The following is a 22,002-nucleotide window of genomic DNA, read 5'->3' as shown; positions in this document are numbered from 1 at the left end:
GGGCCCTCTCCAATCCCCAAAGGAAGATCAAGTAATCCGCCTAAAGGAAGATGACGTCACCCAAAATAATCCTTCTTTCTTTTTCTTTTTCTTTTTCTGCTTATGACTTCCTCAGCCTTTCTCTAAACACCTGTTCCCTCCTATAGCCCTTTGGAATTCCCCTCCACTTGCTAGATGGGATAGATGCGGCCCACTTCTGGGATTGATCAAAAAAGTCAAAGAGGCTTTAAAATTTGCTCAGTTGAATTTTTGTTAACAGTCCAGTGCTGTGCACCTTCAGGGTGAAGACCACCCAGGGGCCTCACTCCCTGCGTTTGCTGGGTCTCCTCTGACTTGTAAAAACCCATCCTAAGCCCTGCTCAGGTGATTTACCATCACTGTCCTTTTGGGCTTTATCGGCATCAATTATTGAGGTGATTACTAATGCATTCTACGTGGGTTTCCTGTGAATCCCTGAGTACAGTGTTCATAGGGTGACAACTTTTCTGTTACAGAGACACCGATTCTCTGTGAGGTGTTTCCCGAGCTCGGTTAACCTGGCCTCCATTCCTGACCTGCTGAGTGACCCTGGACACTCTTACACTCTCTGAGGTCCAGCCTATTTGTTAAATGGGCATAGTATTGACTTCAAAGGAATGTTGTGACCATTTATTTAGACACACACACACACACACACACACACACGGCTTGGTCTCAGGGTTGTTTTAAAAAATACCTTACATCCTTAATGTAAATAGTTAATTTATATTTGCTTTACAAAATTAGAAATACAATGTTCTCGTCCCAGGACCCCAGGGGGCCCTGGAGAAGTGTCTGATGAATGAATGAATGTCGCTCCACTGCCTGTGGCTTTTGCAAGTTTCCGAATACACCTGCTGCACAGGCTTTGCGGTCAGCGTTTCCCCGCCACGGGCCACTGCCTTTCAGCTGGGGTGGGCCGGAGGTGTTCTGGATTCTCAGGGAGGGCCCCACGTGGGCTGCACAAGCCTACTGTAAAGTTGGGATCCGAAGCTCTATATTTGGGTCTGATTCTCAGCACTTCTGGCTGTTAATTCTTCGACTTTGCCAAAGCTATTCGCATTTTCTGTGTCTTGTTTTTGTCTGTTTCCCAGGCCGCAAAATAAGAATAATGAAATCACCTATTCTGCTTGCTTTGTGGTCAGGCAGGTGGGGCTCTGCTAAAGGTTAAAGTTCCCTTTGTATTCTGATCACTCCGGAAGGTACAAGAATGCCTGGAGCCTGTTTTCCAATCTCAGCACATTTTGCGGGGAGTCTGATCACAGTTGTAGGAGAGTATTGATCCCGGTGATGCCGGGCTCGCCACTCCTGGATTTACACCTTCTGATGGCTGTTGCAGGGAGTAACCGCTAATCTGGCAACGGATTTTGAAGTCACGAGTCTTGAAATCCTTCTCTCTCCGTGGGCCATCTGGCTTCGGTCTTTAGGCTTTGAAGCCCCCCCCCCCCCCGACTTTTAGATGCTTTTCCTTTAATATTCTAACATTAAAAAAATATATGTCCCATGGGCGCCTGGGTGGCTCAGTCGGTTAAGTATTGGAGTTTGGCTCAGGTCATGATCTCACGGTTTGTGAGTTCAAGTCCCTCATCCGGGCTCTGACAGCTCGGAGCCTGGCTTCAGATTCTGTGCCTCCCTGTCTCTGCCCCTCCCCTGCTCTCTCTCCGTCTGTCTCAAAAATAAACAAAACATTTAAAAAATAAAAATAAAAATAAAAAATATGTCCCCTTTGGGGATTGTTATGAGACAATCTGAGTGCAAAGCAACACAGCTACAGTAGATACAAGTTATTTCAAAATAACTTCATTTTTCAACGAAATCTATTCCTTTCACCTCCTTGGTATCAGGTCACTTCTGCGATTGTGTTTGGAACAACATTCCTTCCATCAGGATGCCAGTTTATGGTTGTATCGACCTGCTGCTGGTCGTAGCCCTCCAATTCCCAGGTAGGAATATACATAATTACAATGCTAACGCTCCAGCGGAAGTGGGGTGGGGGTTACACTTTTAAAATAGATACATTTTCCTGTTCTCCCCCTTACTGAGCTCTGACTGGCCATCCATCCCTGCCAAAGTTTAGAGGGTTCCACGCGACCATCTGATACACGAATATGGAGTTCATTAAGGTGTTTTCACTGCGAATCATGAAATGCGTTCAGAAAACAAGAAATCTTCTTTCCAATAGTTGCAATGCGTGTGAATATTCTCTCCCAACCCGATTCGTTATTTCTCTCCTAAGTTCATCTTTTCTACCAAAAAAAAAAAAAAAAAAAAGACAACAACAACAGCAAAAAGAAAAAACGGAAAGGAAAGGAAAGGCAGTTTTCCTGGCGTCAGGGCGAACGCTCAGTGCCTGGCGGCTGCTGCAGCAGCAGCATCACGCGGGTGGCGCTCGCCCCCTCGGACTGCGGGTCGCCGGGAAAGGGGACGCCCGGCAGGTGAAGGCGCTGGGACTCGAGGACGCGCGGCGCCCCCCGACCCTGCCCTCCGCCCCTCCTCCCCTTCCTCCTCCCTCCCCCCTCCCCCCGCCCCGCGCAGGTGGCAGGCCGGCCGCGCCGCGAGCGCACTTCCGCCCGCCGCCGCCAGGGGCGCCCGGGGCCGCGCGAGCCCGCAGCGCGGGCGCGGGGAGGGCGGGGGTGGGTGTGGCCGCAGGTGGGGCGCCCGCCCGGCGGCCGCGCGGCGCGGGTGCGCAGAGCGCGGAAGCGGCGGCGGCGGCGCGACCCCGGCCGGGAGCGAGCGGGCAGAGGCCCGCGCGGAGCGGCTGCCGGACGCCTCGGGTGCCGGGGCGGGCGGACCATGGACCGTGCGGCGGGCGCCGTCCTCGGGATGCTCTTTCTTTTGTCTGCTCGGCCGTGGAGCACGGCGGCGGCAGGGAGCCCTTGTGAGTACGGCACATCTTTTCCAACTTGCGTTGACAACTTAGGATTTGTGTTTTTATTAGTAACGAGTGTTTGCAGATGGCAGCGCTGGCGTGTTTGGGAAAAGGAGGCATTCCAAAAAAAAAAAAAAAAAAATCTCTCCCAAGTACCAGCGCCAAGATAGGAAGGTTTCTCTTGCTTTTTCCCTCCTGCCAAGTCTGAGATCCAGCAAAAGCCTGTGTTTGACTTTTTTTTTTTTTTTTTTTTTTTTTTTTTTTTTTTTTGCCGGCGAGCTGAATCTTCCCTGAGAAAGCTCAAGTTTTTAGTAAAACCTGCAGCGGGCATGAGAATACTGAGGCGCGGAGAGTCCGGCGGGAGAATAGCTTCAGAGGAGGGGAGGCCAGCAGGCCGGCGTGGTCATTTATCTCCTTGCGGTGTACACGCGTCGGGGAGGAAGCGTGTCAGCGCGAAGCGGCGGGTCCTGCATTAGCGCACACGTTTGCAGCGGGCGCTCTGCGGAATTCGGGGCGCCGCGGCGCCGCCCACCCTGCCTTGGAGGGTCCCCGGGATTCCGGGAAGCCGGACCCCTCACGAGGTAAAGGGAGGGACAGCCTGCCTTCCAAGCTCCTGTAGTCCGTGCACCTGCTTGTGTGTGGCGACGTGCGTGTTTCTGCTTTTGTAGGTTCCCTGAGGCTACGGTAGCCTCTGGGTCCCGGGCTAGCTGCCGCCGAGTCCCGTCTAAAGATGCTCGCTAGCCCGCCTCGAGGTATCTGACTCTGGAAATCAGGAGAAGTTTGAGGAGTGTTGTTCAGATTGACATCTCCATCCAGGGCTTTTCTTCCCTTGATGCATTTTAAGAAACTCCCCGTCCTCCCCCTGCCCCCCCGCTTCCCTTCCTGTCCCATCCGCCTAAAGAAAATTAAAAAAAAAAAAAAATCAGGTGTAGGGCTTCGGACAAGCTAGTAATACATTTCAAGAAAGTGCTAGCAGGCGTGCTCAGAAACCGACTTTGCTGCTGGGTATCCGGATTTAGCTCTTGGGGCCCCACCTCTGTCCTCACTGGGAAGCCGGCTCAAGCGGGAAGCCCTGCACCTAAAGTTACCTTCGCGCCCATTCGTGCACGGAGGCCGCGGGGCTGTGAAGGTTTTGCGGTGTCATGGTCTAGTATCAGCTTATTTAATGCCATGTCGTGCGTGAGTCACTCCTCAGAATGAGCCTTAATCTCCTTGAAGCAGCTACTGCCCCGCGTTTCAGACACAATTTTAATTTAGCTTGGTGGGACAACTGCTCTGAATTAATTCAAACGGGGGCGGTTACATACAATCAAATCCTTAAATCCTTCGGCAGAGCACTTGTCATTGTGCTAAGAAATTCAAAATGACTAGTACTAAGTGATTTGCTGATGTTCGTACATTGGAGAATAACTCAACGTCCTTACTCTGAGGTGCCATTAAAAAGTCACCGGAGGTCACTCCTACTTCAAGGAGACGTGGCTTCGAAAATCCTTCCCAGGAGAGAAAGCAGAGGGCCGGCTTCTTAGTGGTGATTGCAACATATGGGCAAGATCAGTGGTATTTATTTTCACTTAGTATTTTACTCCCTGAAACCCACGTAGGTATCGTGTTCTTTCACACAGAGCATCCTTTTTACAAGGCACCTGCTCTGGGGTGCCCTGTGTCTGATTATCCATGCAAGTTCCCGTGTCTGAATTGGATGTGTCCCGAGCTCAGTCCCCCTGGGACTGAGTCTCTGGGTGACTCTTCAGATGTTGATGCTGTTTTTTTTTGCCTCTCAGCCTCGTGTACTTAGGTGTATTTGGGACTCTTATCAAAAGTTCCATAAATTAAAGAACCTATGTAAATTTGCATTGCTAAGGACATTTTATTTATTTATTTATTTATTTATTTATTTATTTATATTTTTATTTTTATTTTTTCAGTATATGAAATTTATTGTCAAATTGGTTTCCATCCAACACCCAGTGCTCATCCCAAAAGGTGCCCTCCTCAGTACCCATCATCCACCTTCCCCTCCCTCCCACCCCCCCAATCAACCCTCAGTTTGTTCTCAGTTTTTAAGAGTCTCTTATGCTTTGGCTCTCTCCCACTCTAACCTCTTTTTTTTTTTTTTTTTCCTTCCCCTCCTCCATGGGTTTCTGTTAAGTTTCTCAGGATCCACATAAGAGTGAACACATATGGTATCTGTCTTTCTCTGTGCTAAGGACATTTTAGATAACTGAAGTTCAAGTCCTTGATGGGATCACCACAAAGATGACCCTCTTCAAGGGTCAAGTATACATTTCAATGACTTTGAAGATTCACAGGGGCCACCCAGATGGCGTTTGATAATTTCCCAGTAATCCCCTTTGGCATCATGTGTAGCAGTAGACGTAAATGGTGAATGAATCTCATGGCTGAATTAGCTAGTTTGCCGGATTCAGTTTTTCTTTAACTGCAGCATATTTGGGAAGGGTGTGTTTGATGTGTGTGCAAGCAGGGCACATCAGACACGGATTTGTAGTCTCTTATCACTAAGTCAAGGCAGAGGGGTCTTTTTTGTTGTTGTTGTTCTGTCCCATCATTTGAGAAATTCTAGAGAGGAGTTTGCCAGCAATGTGGGATTTAAGCTACGAACAAGAAATGGCGAACATCAACATTGCTCAAGCAATTTTAAATCAGGAAACGACACACTGGAGGGAAAATGTTTCTAAATGGCCACGACCATGGGCTTGTTTTGTTGTTCTGTATTCTCTGTCTTTTTGAAGATAAAACAAGTGGGCTGAACTGCCTCCTCCAAAATATGGCCACGGACTTGAGATTTAGAAAAAACATGTGAGCATCTATCTAGTCTGCCTTTTAGAACCCTCTGTCCCAAGTCAAGACGAGAGTGTTCTAATATGATCTGTCCTCTGAAATAACTCAAGAGGGAGGTTATGATATAGGTTTCCAAGTTAGAGCCCTGCTTTCTAGAAGTTCTTATGTAGGCTGTTGCCTCCTTTAATTCTTACGAAGCACCACAAATGGAAGAAGGCAATAGCTCTCTGTTTTAGAATTATTCTTGTAAATCCACGACTCCTTTATGAATTTCAAGACCTTTCTGGAGGCAGAAGAGATAGGATCTGAATATGAAAATGTCAACATTTCGATTGTGTATTTAGTGTTGTAAGCCTGTTTCCTGGATCGCACCTCAGTCTGAGGGGTAACGTTCACCCCCTCCCCACTTAGGAACAACACAAGTGAAAGTTAATGTGCAGCTGAATTATTTTCCCCGTGTAAGTAAGGTACAAGCTGTGGCTGATAGCTGATTCCCCCCCCCCCCCCCCGCCCCGCCATCTCCACTGAATAAGGACAGACGCATATGTTAGAAACTTCAGTCGTTGATGGTGATTCTTTGTGATATAAATGATGACATTTTTACAGATCGCGGGATTCAGTTTAGTGAGTATGACTGACTTGTTCTTCCTTCGTTAAATCTCAGTACTTGTAATTTTCTCTAGAAGCTTCCTTGTGATTCCTTCCCCTGTCAAAAGCACCCTTCTCGTTTCAAGGAAAAAAAAAAAAGATTTATTTCTGGCCCACTGCAGGTGGGGTATACACTTTGAATTGCCCTTGTAGGGGTGATCATGTAAATTTGTTTTTCTATATTGACACCTGTCCTCTTCCCCATTAAATCCTAGACCAGAGAGGTCTCTGACCATGAAAGGGGGTGTGGATCGAGCCCATTTTGTTTGCCAGCGTGGGAAACAAACCCATGACCTTCACAACTACCAAGTGTTTGATCTAAGCAATAAACATGTTAACACCTCAATTTGAAGATTTGTACCAGAGTTGAACCCTATCTTCATTCGAGCCTAAGCTGCTTTATGTGCAGAAGCATTACTGTATCTTCTTTGACGAAAGTGCATTCATATAATCCCGTGGTAGAAATTATCGTCCAATAGTATCCTTTTGTAATATGAATAACATACATAGCTTGATGTAATAGTGAGACAGTTGAAGTATGTGAATTATCCTAACTTGGTGACATGATTAACCTTAATAATTTGGTATAAAAATATAGGCATGCAGACTGGGTGACTGGACATAATGGTACAGTTGCTAAGAAGTATGAAATCACGACAACTTATTTAAGCAAAGTATTTGTCATATATCTCTTCTCGAGGGTTTTGTTTTTCAGAAATAGTGGACGCAGATTCTTTGTAATTATTTGCTAAGTGTCATCAAAATTCTTTACTGCTAACTGAGCCTACTCAATCTTCCAGTAATGTCATGAGTGCTAAGAGGCTCAATGTAGTCGACAAAGAAGTTTCGCCTTGGCTATTACGGACTAAAATCCTTCCAGTATTTTAATAGGCTCAGGCTTTCCTTTGCCTTAATAGCATGCTTAGTGCTTGTCTAGAGGGAGCCCAGTCTTCCAAGTTAATCAGCCTAAGGTGTCAGAGGGTGTGCCCGTGGAGCAGGTGAATGGGGAACCCATTCTCGATGCAGTGAAACGTGTTGGGGAAGATGAGCCCAGAATATGGGGATGTGTGTTTTAGCAGGAACTGGAGCTGAGGGATTTTTGGAAAGAGCCTTCCACAAACTAGTAAATATATCCGTAGTTATAGTATTCGAATACACTTCCCAGAAATACTGAAGGTGAAGGTGCTTTTCAGAAGCAGAGAGAAAACAAAAACCTCTTCTCTCCGGAAAACTTGCAAAGTCCATGGTGACTGTCAGCACAAAGTGACAGGCAAGAACAGAGCTGGGTTTTTTGGGGGTTGACACTTCACGATTTTGGAAGATTCTCTAAGCAAAAATAAACGAAATAACCCTGAGGACATATCATCGGTGACCCTCCCAAGCCTGGAAGGGTGTTTTGGGGAGAGGACTGGAGGTCATGAGAATCCACTTTTTTGAGTTGATTTTGGACAAAACCCAGCTCATTCAGAACTACTTCATAAGGGACATAATCACTAACAAAAACGTCTCAACTGAACAGATTTCAAGTTGAAATTTTCTCCTTAAGTCAAAATTAGACTTTGAATATAAAAGTATAGAATAGCTCCAACAATTTGGAAGTAATAGACCCAAGGTTCTTCCCACCACTTACTTTTAGAGGCTTTAAAAGGCTTGGCTTCCACGTACAGAATTCTTCAGAGTAACTTCTGCAGGGTCCCCTTTGCACCCGCCTGTCACCTGTGACCTGCTGTGCTGCTGATTGCTTTGGGCGGCGCTTGCTTTGTGTTGAATAACTTTTAAAAACTAAATTATTAATGTCGGCCTTTTTCTGAAAGGCATTAGACTAAATGTAACACGTTCTTTCAAAGTAGACATCCTTGTGATTCCTAGTTTGAATTTGATGGCATAGGATTACACGCTTTAAAAATGTCTTGGGGCGCCTGGGTGGCCCCGTGGGTTAAGCGTCCGACTTCGGCTCAGGTCATGATCTCCCGGTTTGTGGGTTCGAGCCCCGCATCGGGCTCTGTGCTGACAGCTCGGAGCCTGGAGCCTGCTTCAGATTGTGTCTCCCTCTCTGTCTGCCCCTCCCTCCCCCTTTCTAAAACAAATAAGCATTAAAAAATTTAAAAAATGAAAACAAGTCTTTTATCATGCGTTAAGAAAAATTATACACAGCCTGTAAATTCTGCGAAAAGAGTATGACACCATGACCTTTTTACTGTGACGCAGAGCATTGTTTAATGCCCACATGATCGTTTAATTATTCAGAAGAACGCACCCGTGCCTGACTTGGTCATTTACTATTTGACCAGAGCTTAGACACGAAGATGTTGCAAGTTAAATTGATTTTTTTTTTTTTTTTAGGTTCGAAGGGTAACTATAAAGGTTTTATTGCACGCTAGCGCAGTCGTAGGACAAAAAAATGGTGTAATGTATCTTCTGTGGGTTGTGGCTTTTATCACTCGGTGGCACTCTGATAAGATGCTCGCGGAGGGTGTGTTACCTCTAACTCAGAGAGAGAAACACGAGAAGAGTTTGCTTTTTTAACCGGCAAATATAATATTTTTGAACGCATCCTTTCAGGGGATATGGTCAATAGTGCGCCACATACGCAAATTCATGTCTTCCTGAGTTTTATTGAGATGTGGCTTTCCGATACTTCCCCACTGGGGGTCCCATCCGCGAATCTGCGTGGTGGTTGTCCACGGAGGAGGGATTCCTATGCCCAGTGTTCGTGGGGCCACCCCTGGGGGCTGGGGGGGGGGTGGGATGTGGCCGGACAACCTTGCTGGAATCTGTAGTGGTCCTGTAACCTCGGGCGCTGTGGCTGAGATCTAATGTCCCACATGCCCCCGTCATTCCCATCCGTTGCTCGGGGTGTTCAGGACCCAGCCGAAGATTTCTCCGGAGCTTGCGAGCAACCAGGGAAATTACAAGCTTGCATGACAGCAGGAGTGACCGGTTGCCTTGCGACATTAACTGAGGCGCTGCCTTCGGGACTCATGGTTCTAATTAGTGTGTGTGGTTTTTTTAAAAAAATTTTACCATCTATAAATCCCCAGGCAACCAGAGAGCTTGATAAAGTTAAGCTAAGCACACTGTTTCTGGGAGTGGGGAACCGACGGCAGGGGTGGTGGAGTGACTGCTCTGTGTGTGTGTGTGTGTGTGTGTGTGTGTGTGTCCCGAGGATGTGGACGGGCAGAGAGCTGCTGGAGGGATTAGGAACCCCTGTCAGTCGTTGTAAGCGAGGCACGTGGTGGATTAGTTGGCAATCCAGGTATGCAGGATGGAGTCATTTCTTACCAGCTATTGTGTAAGATGGATATTCTCCAGTTTGGATTTCTGAGCGTGTGAGCAATTAAGAAATACGGCATCCGCCCTGTCCCCGTTGATCTCACGGGTGCTGGGTCCCCTGGAGCTGGTACGCAGCCGTCCCCATCTCGCAGCCCCTACCCCGTCCTGGTCCCTGGGAAGAGCTTACCAAGGAAGCGCTGGTAGGGTTTGGATTTAAAGGCCAGTAGATACACGAATTTCTAGCATTTTAGCATTAGAAAATAATGCAATAATTTGATTCAGATCAAAGAAAGTCATTTTAATCAAAATCACTATTATGGAAGAAAATATATGTATTTCCTAAATGTTTATTTTTGAGAGAGAGCGAGACAGAGCGCGAGCAGGGGAGGGGCAGAGAGAGAGGGAGACACAGAATCTGAAGGAGGCTCCAGGTTCTGAGCTGTCAGCACAGAGCCCGACGTGGGGCTCGAACCCACGAACCGTGAGATCATGACCTGAGCTGGAGTCGGACGCTCAACTGACTGCACCACCCAGGCGCCCCTGGAAGAAAATATTTAAAGAACTGTGATCGATTTTAATGTCTCCGATTTGGCAGATTTAAGAAAAATAATACGTGTCTGTAGACATCTGTTCAAATGTTTCGAGATTATCAAGATTAAGGATTTATTGTGTAGCTTTACATTTGCCATGTTTTTGACGTCTAAAACTTGAGAATGATGGAGGCGCCTGGGTGGCTCAGTCGCTTAAGCCTCCGACTTTGGCTTAGGTCGTGATCTCACGGTTTGTGAGTTCGAGCCCCATGTGGGACTCTGCTGATGGCTCAGAGCCTGGAGCCTGCTTTGGATTCTGTATCTCCCTCTCTCTCTGGCCCTCCCCTGTTCATGCTCTTCCTGTCTCTCTCTCTCAAAAATAAACAAACATTCGGGGCGCCTGGGTGGCACAGTCGGTTAAGCGTCCGACTTCAGCCAGGTCACGATCTCGCGGTCCGTGAGTTCGAGCCCCGCGTCAGGCTCTGGGCTGATGGCTCAGAGCCTGGAGCCTGTTTCCGATTCTGTGTCTCCCTCTGTCTCTGCCCCTCCCCCGTTCATGCTCTGTCTCTCTCTGTCCCAAAAATAAATAAACGTTGAAAAAAAAATTAAAAAAAAAAAATAAACATTAAAAAGATAAAAAAATAAAACTTGAGAATAAGAGCATTGTGACATTAATGGTATTACAACATGAAGGAAAAAATAAATAGCTGTGTACTGTCATCAGGCAAGCTAGCCAGTCTGTGATGTGATTCTTAGACTTCTTGTTGAGTTGATTCCCCGTGAGCCTTGACATTCTCAAGCACATCCTTTTCTATGATGTGGAATGTGTAGGCAGTGCTAAGAGTTAAAAAAAAAATTGGAGGGCTCAAGGAGGGTAGGTTGATAGAGTTTAAGGTGTATTTCAGGGAGTTTAGGGGAGCAAACACCAAAATTAGGCTTTCTTAAAGAATCACGAACATTTCTGAAAATAAATTTTGCAGACATAGAACCCAGGAGAGTCGACAGATACCAAAGTCTGTTCCCTGTTAGGGAAAGGCAGATGATCCCTTCTGAATTACAGTGCAAGGCTAAGAAAGCACGATGTTGGTTTTCTGGATCATAAGAATAAAATTTTGATCGTAAGAGTTTATTATTATTTCTTGTCATGATGAGCTACTGATCTGCTTTAGTAAACCCGAAAACCTGGTCTTTGACAAATTTACATCACTGCTGATGATCGATTTTACTCATTCTCCTTGTAAGCGATGAGACTCATTTGTTGGAGGACAGGTTGCACGTTTGCCTGGAAAAAAGATCCTTTCCCTCGTGAATATTGTTGCAAAGTGAGGCAGGAGGGAGTGGAGGGCTAGTGTTTGCTTTAACATGAAAAAGACACCGATGTCGTTAATCGTGGCCCTGTTCTCCAGGATGAGGCTGGGCAGTCCCCCCGGGTCCCCCACACCCCCCACTCCGGGAGCCTCCAGGAGCACCTTCCTCCTCCATTGTCTTGGACAGAGGAAGACTGGGCTGTGAGGCCAAATGTCTGCCTGGGTTGACTTGGGTGGACTGGGCTGTCCCAAGAGGTGTCCCTCTGCCTTCGCTGCTGCCCGTGGGATCAGCACTGAGTGGGAGGGTGGCAGTGAGGAGGAGAAGGTTGCGTGTGCCCAGGAACACTTTTTAGGACTCAGTGGTTGTTGGATTTGGTACGTCGACTAGTAAGAAACGGGGTGGGGGGTGTCAGGATTAGGTATTGGCAAGCATCTTTCAGTTACAAGTGAACAGAAGACCCAATCCAGTGGACTTAAACCAGAACGGGAATAGTCGGTGCACATCATTTCATTTCAGGCAAGTTGGAGACACTTGGTGACACTGCCACGAGGGCTGGCCTCTCTTCCTCTTTCGGCTCTGGCTTTCCACGTTGGCCGGAGGCTCAGGCAGCATTCTGTTTGGCAGCTCCATGGCCAAGGTCGAGCTGTCTGGGCAGCGCTGTTAGAGGGAATGCCTCCCCCTATTTGGACTGTGGCCCTTATCGCTCTGAAGCAGTGAGCACTTATTTATTTGTTCGTTCCCTTGTTCCAAACTCCAAGCAAGCAGGGACTGCTTGAGGGAACAGGGGTAGTTCGGAGACAGGGGGCTGCAGGGTAAGTAAAAAGGTGAATGATTCTCTTTCCCAAAATGCCAGCAAAATCCCCAGACCTGACTTGCGTTGTCTCTTCTGAGTTGGGTAACCGTTCTTCCCCGGGGACTGTGACAGGAGGGGGTGGCCTTCTGACTGACCAGGGGTGGGGCCAAGAAGTGACCGGGACTTGGTCCTTGACCGGGTGCTCTGCCTGCATCTCTTGATGAGAAAGTGAAATGCACCATCCATTTAGGTAATTAGTTTAACATCTATTATGAAGCATTGGCTTTGGGGCTCTTATCTGCTTCATACAACAGATGGCTGGTTACGTGTATGCCTCCTTCATTAGATTTTAAACTTCCTGAGAACAGAAACACATTTCTTTGTCCCTACAGTTCTGCTGATGGTGCTCTGTAACTATTTACCAAAAAAAGAGAGAAGAAATTAATATATTGAAAATACGCTAGTTTGAAAGTATATGGTGAAATCCTGGAGAATCCTCTTGTGTATTTTAGAATCATTTTGCAGGTAGCCTAATAAAAAATTAATTTTCACGTGAGTATCCCCAAGCTCATCATTTGTCCATGGAAAGATCCACTGGCTGATTTTGAATGTTTCATTTTCTTTCGATAGCAAAACGCATGACATAATTTCTGCCCCGAGGCTTTGATGAGAGGCATGGTGCGTGTTATAAAAACCGCTGGGATTGAGGAGGGCACCTGTTGGGATGAGCACTGGGTGTTGTATGGAAACCAATCGGAAAATACATTTCATAAAAAAAAAAAAAAACAAAAAAACTGCTGGGAGCCCCCGAGGGAGCACTGAACAGGCCAGGTGTCAGGGGCGCTACCCAGGACCTGTGAGCAGGAAAGAGGAGGCCTCTGGGCAGGGGCCGTTAGACAAGATGTCTGTTTCTAGGGAGATCCTAGATCAAGTCTGAGCCGGGCTCCATAGTCGGGGTCTGAAACAGGTGCCGGGAAGCAGCGTGTACCTGGAGTTCTCCAGAAGCCTGGTTTATCAACTAGATAAGGGAAGCGGCATTTAATCCCGGTGGGAAAGGCTGGTGGTGCATCGGGGCAGACAGATGGCCGTGGCACCTCAGTGTGGGTGTCCAGTTCTCTCCTTGGCAGCCGGGAGGCTGAATTCATTTGAGTCACAGCTGTCTCTGGCGTGGTGGCCGTGGACTCTGTGTCCAGTAACCTGTCGCGCCGAGAGGAAGCTCCCGGTGTGCCTTCAGACTTGACAGACCCCTGCCTGGTCTGGGCTGGGGGGATTTCTGAGTCTGTTCTTGGATGGTCCTTACTGCCAACAAAACCTGCTATTATCGGCCATTTTTATGACTGGCTAGCTCAAGGGCATGACGACATGTAATTATCATCTCTACTTTCAGACAAACATCGTTTCTAATTTCATCTTCAGAATTACGGAGCGGGGCACCGTGGAGGTGTATAAACGATGATTCCAGCAGGCTTCTTTCAAGTAGCATAAAACGATAAAATTCAACAAATCTTTAAAGTCATGGGCCACACTTTCAGACAGGTGAGAGGGAGAGGTCATTTGAAGTATAGCTAACACACAGCGTTAACAGTAGTTTCGGGCACACGGCGTGGTCATTGGATAACTCCGTACTTTGCGCTAGGCTCACTCGAAGCGGGGCGCCTGTCTGTCACTGTACAACACTGTCACAAGACCACTGACCACCCCCCAGGCTGTACCTTTCAGCTCATGACTAATTCATTTCATCCCTGGAAGCCTACACCGTCCACTTCCCTTCATTCATTTTGTCCTCCCCCTCTGGCAACCACCGATTTGTTCTTTGCATTTATGGGTCTCTCTACTTTTGTTGTTGTTGTTGTTCTTTTTTTTTTTTTTATATTCCACATATAAATGAAATCATATGGCATTTGTCTTTTTTTGTGCCTCCTAGGTGCGTCCGTGTTGTCACAAATGGCAAGATCTCATTCTTTTAAAAAATTTTTTTTTGGGGCGCCTGGGTGGCGCAGTCGGTTAAGCGTCCGACTTCAGCCAGGTCACGATCTCGCGGTCCGTGAGTTCGAGCCCCGCGTCGGGCTCTGGGCTGATGGCTCAGAGCCTGGAGCCTGTTTCCGATTCTGTGTCTCGCTCTCTCTCTGCCCCTCCCCCGTTCATGCTCTGTCTCTTTCTGTCCCAAAAATAAATAAACGTTGGAAAAAAAAATTAAAAAAAAAAAAATTTTTTTTCATGTTTATTTATTTTTGAGAGAGAGAGAGAGAGAGAGAGAGAGAGAGGAAGGGCCAGAGAGAGAGGAAGACACAGAATCTGAAGCAGGCTCCAGTCTCTGAGCGGTCAGCACAGAGCCCGACGCGGGGCTCGAACCCACGGACTGCGAGATCGTGACCTGAGCCGAAGTCAGACGCTTGGCTGACTGAGCCACCCAGGCGCCCCAAGATTTCATTCTTTTTTATGGTTGAGTAATATTCCTTTGTATATGTACATTATGCACATATACCACATCTCCTTTATACATTTATTTATCTATTGATGGACACTAGGGTTGCTTCCATATCTTGGCTATTGTAAATAATGCTGCTATATGCATTGGGGGGTACATATATTGTTTCGAGTTAGTATTTTATTTTTCTTCGAGTAAATACCCAGTGATGGAATTACTGGATCGTATGGTATTTCTGTTTTCAATTTTTCTTTGAGGAACCTCCGTACTGCTTCTGCAGTGGATGCACCAATTTACGTTCCCACCGGCAGTGCATGAGGGTTCCTCCTTCTCCACTGCCTCACCGACGCTTGTTTATTTCTTGTCTTTTTGGGTTTGGCCATTCCGACAGGTGTAAGGTTTTGGTGTGCGCTCTTCCAAATATGAGTGACGTTGAGCATCTCATTTCGTGGGTCCGTGGCCATCTGGATGTCTTTGGAGAAATGTCAGTTCAGGTCCTGTGCCCATTTTTCATCAGATTACTTACTTATGTATTTATTTATTTGGTGTTGAGTTGCATAAATTCTTTATGTGTTTTGGATATTGAGCCCTTACCAGATATTTGCAAATATTCTCTTTCATTCAGAACGTTGCCTTTTCATTTTGTTGATGGTTTCCTTTGTTGTGCAAAGGCTTTTTGTTTTAGGGTAACAAATTTTTTGCTTTTATTTCCCTTGACTCAGAAGACGTATCTAGAAAAATGTTTCTGTGGTGCCTGGGTGGCTCAGTCGGTTAAGCATCTGGCTTGTGATTTCAGCTTGGGGCGTGATTTCACAGTTTGTGGGTTCGAGCCCCGCATCAGGCTCCGTGGTGACAGTGTGGAGCCTGCTTGGGATTCTCTCTCTCTCACTCGCTCTCTGCCCCTCCTGTGTGTGCTCTTTCTCTCTCTCTCTCAAAATAAATAAAATAAACCTAAAAAATTATAGAAAAATGTTTCTAAGGTTGATGTCCAAGAGATTACTGCTTATGTTTTCTTCTTGGGGTTTTATGGTTTCAGGCCTCACATTTAGGTCTTTGATTCATTTTGAGTTTATTTTGGTATATAGTGTAAGCAAGTGGTCCAGTTTCATTCTTTTGCACGTAGCCGTCCAGTTTTCCTGGCACCATTTGTTGAGGAGACTCTCTTCCCCACTGTATATTCTTGCCTCCTTTGTGGTAGATTAATTGATCATAATCGTGGGTTTATTTCTGGCTCTGTAGTGTATTGACCTATGTGTCTGTTTTTGTGCCAGTACCATACTGTTTTGGTTGTTATAGCTTTGTACTATATCTTGAAATGGATTACGATGCTTCTGGCTTTTTCTTCTTTTTCAAGATTTCCTTGGCTATTCAGGGTCTCTTGTGGTTCTGTATAAACTCTAGAATTATTCTAGCTCTTTGAAAAATACTGTCGGCATTTTGACTGGGATTTCATTGATTTGGTAGATTGTTTTGGATATATGACGTTTTAACAATATTAATTCTTCCCGTCCATGAACATGGGATATCTTTCTAGTTTTTGTGTGTGTCATCTTCAGTTTCATTCATCAGTGTTCATAGTTTTCAGAGCACAGGACTTTCACCTCCTTTGTTAAGTTTATTTGTAGGTATTTTATTCCTTTTGGTTACACTTGTAAATGGAATCATTTTCTTAATTTTTATATCTTCTACTTTGTTATTTGCGTATAAAAAATGCAACAGATTTTTGGATTTGGATTTTGTATCCTGCAACTTTATTGAATTAGTGTGTTAGTTCTAATGGTTTTTTTTAATGCAGTCTTTAGGGTTTTCCATCTGTAGTGTCATGCCGTCTGCAAATAGTGCCAGTTTTACTTTTTCCACCCCAATTTGGATGCCTGTTTTTTCTTTGATTGCTCTGGCTAGCACTTCTGGTACCATGTCGAATAAAAGTGATGATCGTGGGCATCCTTGCTTTGTTTCTGATCTTAGTGGAAACACTCAGTTTTTCACGATTGAGTGTGGTGTTCGCTGTGGGTTTTTCATGTATGGCCTTCTTATGTTGAGGTATGTTCTCTCTAAACCCACTTTGTTGAGAGTTTTTATCACGAACAGACGTTGAATGTTGTCAAATGCTTTTTCTGCACCTGTTGAGATGGTTCTATAATGAGGGGTGGGGTCGTTTTGATCGGGATGCCTGGATGGGAATTCTGCTTCGGTTAATGTTAATGTTAATGTTAATGTTAATGTTAATGTTAATGTTAATGTCCTTTGTGTGGTCTTGGGTAATTTCCTTACCCTCTGTGTGTCTCAGTTTATTCATCTCTAAAAAATATAATTAACGATAGTGACCTGCCTCATAGAGTTGCTAGGAAGATTACATTAATTACTTCTGTAAATAATGTCTGGAACATAGCAAATCCTGAGGAAATTTTGGCCATTATTATTGTTCTTGCTGAAATGTGACTCTATTCCATGATCCTGGGTGGAATAATGAGATAAGCAATATTTTAAGAAAAACATTTGTAATGGGTATTTCCATTGTCCAACATATCATTATAATCAAGATTAAGGTAATATTACCTCCTAAGAATGTTAAAAAAAAGGCCACGGTACAGTATCAGAAACTCCTACAGAACACTGATATGTTTCGGCTTTCTGTAATACCATATCACTGTAAATAATGAAGTTCCTTAGATTTAGCCCTCCGTGTGTTAACTTGTCATTAACAATTTTAATCTTTAACTTCTTTCAATCATATATATTTCTCCCTTAGCCGGGAAGGATTCCCCAGATCAAGATAACATGTCCCTGAAACTTGTACTGCCTGTTGTCTGGCTATTTTTGCTGAAGTCTTCGAGGATCGATAGTATCTGGCATCAGCGTGGATTGTTCAGCCTTTATGATTGTTAGATGAGTGTGAGTCTCACGCCACATATTTGCCTATGCTTTGAGACGCAGTCTCAATTAAAACGGATATGAAGATGCTGGTGTGGATCCCTGGAGAAGGGAGGGTTACTGCTTGATTCTGAAAGCTTAGGTTTAGCTCTGTCTCTCCAATTTGTTCCTGTTCCCTTTTCTTGAGTTATCCCAGCCCAGACTTGTTCACACCCTCCATTTCTCCAGAATTTGTATACTATAATTGTCTCCACGGTTCCCCTGTCACCAACTTACCTCCTTCTAGTCCATTGCATCCTATCGCCAGAGTAATCTTTCTAAAGATTGCTTACCTGATGATCTTACTCTCCTCAGTAAAACCTTCCTATGTGTTCTCACATCACACACACACATACACACACACACGCACCCACAGTCCTTGAAAGGTCCCTTCTCTTTACTCACTGCTTTCACCCGCTCCTTTAGCCGACCCTGAACTACAGCCACCTCACGGCACTGGTTTTCTTTCACCACGGCTTTCACGCCCTCTCCCTCTGCTTCTAGCTCTGTCTCCTCCTGTCTTGTCTTCCTGTTGAATGTGTTTTACTTCTGCAGTCATCTAGGCTCGTGGATCCATTTCCAGGAAACACACGCTTGCAGTAAAAACAGAAACATGAGACACATAAAAGAAACAAACAACCATGAGGGAGAATCAGAAGAAATAAGAAACTGCCCAGTCAGATAAAAATAAATGTAGATATGGAAGTCAATTTAGAACGACAGTTTGTTGTGTATGTGCAAAGAAATAAAAGACGGGAAGAATGGAGAGAATAAGATGAATAGCAGAAGTGTAAAAGAACAGTGTCGAGAAGTTAAAAATGGATACCCTGAGATAAAGAATTCAGTGACTGCTGACATGGCAGATTAGACACAGGTGGAGAGAGACTCAGCAAATTAGAAGACGGATGTGGAATAAATAACGAGAATGCGCCACAGGGAGACTGAGAGGCAGGAAGTACGAAAGCCAGACCAAGGGGCAGGGTGAAGAGCGTGACAAGATCTCTGTGTCTGATAGAAGTTCTAGAAGGAGGAAATGTGGGAAGAAGAAACACTGAAGAGGTAATATATAGAAATTTCCCAGAATAGGGATGCCCGGGTGGCTCAGTTGGTTGAGCATCTGACTTTGGCTCAGGTCATGATCTCATGGTTTGTGAGTTCAAGCACCATGTTGGAGTTTGCACTGATAACACGGAGCCTGCTTTGGATTCTCTGTCTCCCTCTTGCTCTGTCCCTTCCCTGCTTGTGCGCGCTCTCTCTCTCTCTCTCTCTCTCTCTCTCTGTCTCTCAAAAATAAGTAAACATTAAAAAAATAAAAAAAAAGAAATTGTCCAGAATTGCAAAGTCACCAATCTTTTAGATTCAGGTAGTCACTCAAAATCCCTAGGTGGGTCAGTCAGTAGAGCATCCTACTCTTGGTTTTGGCTCAGGTCATGATCTCACGGTTTGTGGGTTCAGCCCCGTGTTGGGCTCTGTGCTCGTTGCTCACAGCACAGAGCCCGCTTGGGATTCTCTCTCCCCTTCTCTTTTCCCTTCTCCCCTGCTTGTGCTCTCCCTCCCTCGCCCTCCCTCTGTCTCAAAATAAATGAATAAAACTTAAAAAAAAGAGATGTTGATGGATAAGTTTAGCAAGAAAGGAAATGATTACAGAGGGCAGTTATGAGAGGTGAGAATCTGGTAGTTGGTGTGCAAATCTGATCACACATTTGAGCAGTAATAAAGCTGTATGTATGGCATTGGTGTGGAATGAAAGTTGGTGGAATGCAAAGAGAGAAGACAAGGTAGATTGATGTGAGCAACTGAAAAGAAACATGGAAAGGGGTGATCAGACAGAGCGTGCTGTGCTCCTTGCATTGTTTTGTGGAAGGAATTAAAATCTGTTTAATTGTAGACTTGGTTAAATTGTTAACCAGAATGCAGTGTAAAATTTTAAGGAGGCCCATGAGAAGAATAGTAATGGAGAGTACACATTCCAAACCAATGTAATAAAAAAAAAATAGAATAAGTCCAGGGGGAAATTTCAATCTATTCACTAGAAAGCAAGAAGAGAGGGGAAGAAAGAAAAGCTTTGGATACAATAGACAAATTAAGCGCATAAAGTAAAATATACCAAAGTGATACGGACATAGAGATTTGAGGGACGCCTGGGTGGCTCGGTCAGTTAAGCATCTGACTTCAGCTCAGCTCAAGTCTTGTGGTTTTTGAGTTTGAGCCCCATGTGGGGGTTCTGTGCTGACGGCTCGGAGCCTGGAGCCTGCTTCGGATTCTGTGTCTCCCTCCCTCTCTGCCCCTCCCCTGCTCGTGTGCATGCGTGCACACACTCTCTGTCTCTCTGTCTCTCAAAAATAAATAAACATTAAAAAAAATTAGAGATTTGAATAAAGTAATTCCAGGTTTTATTTTTATGGGCTTATTTTACATCGGCCAGTATTATTCACAGTTTCAACTACATATAAAATATATACTTTTTTATTTGACCAAAAAGCCAATTTCAACCGATTTCAAGGTGTTGTTAACATAAAAGTAAACGAAAATTTCCCAAAATGGAAAAGAAATAATGCATCTCGATTACAGAAGCCCATGTGGTGCTGAGTTAGATAAATGGAGGACAACAGTGGAAATTGTCAAATGAAAATAGCGGAAGTGGAAAAACAGGGAAACACGGTCCCGGGTTTGGCCACCGAAGAGAATGACGTGAACTGATTTGCTATAAGGGAATGACAGTTTGCTTGCTGTGGAGCAGTAATCAGGAAGGAAAGGAAAGGAAGGGCAGAGAGAAATATAAGCTAGGAGGGAAAATAACTTTTATGCTAGAAATTTGCGGTCGAACTGTTACGTAAAACGCCGTAAGACATGAGTGGGGAGCATGACAAGGGAGAGTAAACTCTTACTAATCTTCTTTGGGAAATAAGTAAAATTTAGCCCTGGATGTTGTTCAAAAAGTGTTGCGTTAAGGGGCGCCTGGGTGGCGCAGTCGGTTAAGCGTCCGACTTCAGCCAGGTCACGATCTCGCTTTCCGTGAGTTCGAGCCCTGCGTCGGGCTCTGGGCTGATGGCTCAGAGCCTGGAGCCTGTTTCCGATTCTGTGTCTCCCTCTCTCTCTGCCCCTCCCCCGTTCATGCTCTGTCTCTCTCTGTCCCAAAAATAAATAAACGTTGAAAAAAAAAAAAGTGTTGCGTTAAAATAAAGGATAATCAGTGGAAAATGAATTAAATGTGATATTACGCATGCCGTTCAACGTCCCGAAGCCGACGTGCCTCTTTAGGAAAAAGTCGTGTTTTCTGCTTCATGTTTTGCTACGATCGTATGCTTTTATTCATTCATTTGTCTCTTATCTGATATCGAGAGTATTCTTCATTAAACAAAGGAAATGTGTTTATGTTGAGAATGGGTGAGTGGGGTCATTTAAGTATGTGGAGGGTTTCATCTAATCTCTTTTCCTTTTCTTTTCAAAGTTTAGTTATTTAATTTGAGAGAGAGGGAGAGAGAGAGAAAGAGAGAGAGAGAGAGAGAGAGAGAGAGAGAGAGAGAGTCAGGGGAGGGGCAGAGAAGGAGAGAGAATCCTAAGCAGGCCCTGAGCTGTCAGCACAGAGCCCGACGCGAGGCTCGAACTCACGAACCATGAGATCGTGACCTGAGCCGAAGTTGGACGCTCAACCGGCTGAGCCCCCCAGGCGCCCCTAATCTCCTTTCCTTATGCCCTGCTGGCAGAGTTTCAGTGACAGTTGTAAAAACGACAATTGGTAGCACTGGCGGGTCTGGGTGGCACAATTTAATTCATGCTCGTCACACCTTACCGGTAGACTGGTTTCAGCAATTATTATTGGTGATAAGTTACTGGGACATTTTTCTGTGGGCGATTGAAGTCTCGAGCTATGTCTCATCTTTTAGAAGAGAACAAAATATTAGACTTTATCATGCATTTTGCTGTTAAAATCTGGCGTTCCCTGAGGGTTAGCAGATTTGTGTCTTGTATAAACTAATTTTAGGTTGTGTGGTTTTATATAATGCTTTACATGGTAGAGAGAGAAGAGTCAGGTTTATAAAAGAAAAGGCAGTGTCTATACATGGTATAATTCAGCGCATGCTGTGAATTTTAAATTTCTGCTCGCTCCTGAGTTAAAACATTTCCCCTCCTTTTTGACACGAGTGCTATATATGTATCAGCACAGCCTGGAAGGTTAGTAGAAAAACCCACCCTCTTTGGGTACATTTTTTAAAGAAATGTTTAGTTGTACCCTGTGAAAATAACACCAAGTAGATATATTATGTTTATAAGTGTATCTAATGAGATATCTGAGAATGTAGGGCTTTATTCGGTAGTAATCTCAGTTTTATGGGTATGTAGGTGCACGCAACACGCCCGCGCATGCGTGCTCCCTAAAAATGATTGGATTTTCCACTCGTGTAACAGCAGTGGCCTCTAG

The 22,002-nt window shown here is 45.1% G+C and overlaps 1 protein-coding gene across 1 annotated transcript in view; it reads left to right on the top strand.

Moving 5' to 3' along the window:
- The first annotated feature begins 2,842 nt into the window (after positions 1 to 2,842).
- LOC125150393 (contactin-associated protein-like 3) overlaps positions 2,843 to 22,002 on the top strand; it is a 192,833-nt gene continuing 173,673 nt past the window's right edge. The window contains exon 1 of the mRNA XM_047830275.1: positions 2,843 to 2,896. The gene's annotated coding sequence lies outside the window, so the exon portion shown is untranslated. The remainder of the gene's footprint in view (positions 2,897 to 22,002) is intronic.

This window comes from Prionailurus viverrinus, chromosome D4 (genome assembly GCF_022837055.1).
Source record: "Prionailurus viverrinus isolate Anna chromosome D4, UM_Priviv_1.0, whole genome shotgun sequence".
NCBI classification, from domain to species: Eukaryota; Metazoa; Chordata; class Mammalia; order Carnivora; family Felidae; genus Prionailurus; species Prionailurus viverrinus.
Note: the sequence above shows the minus strand (reverse complement) of the source record. Positions and strands in the feature narration are given on the sequence as shown.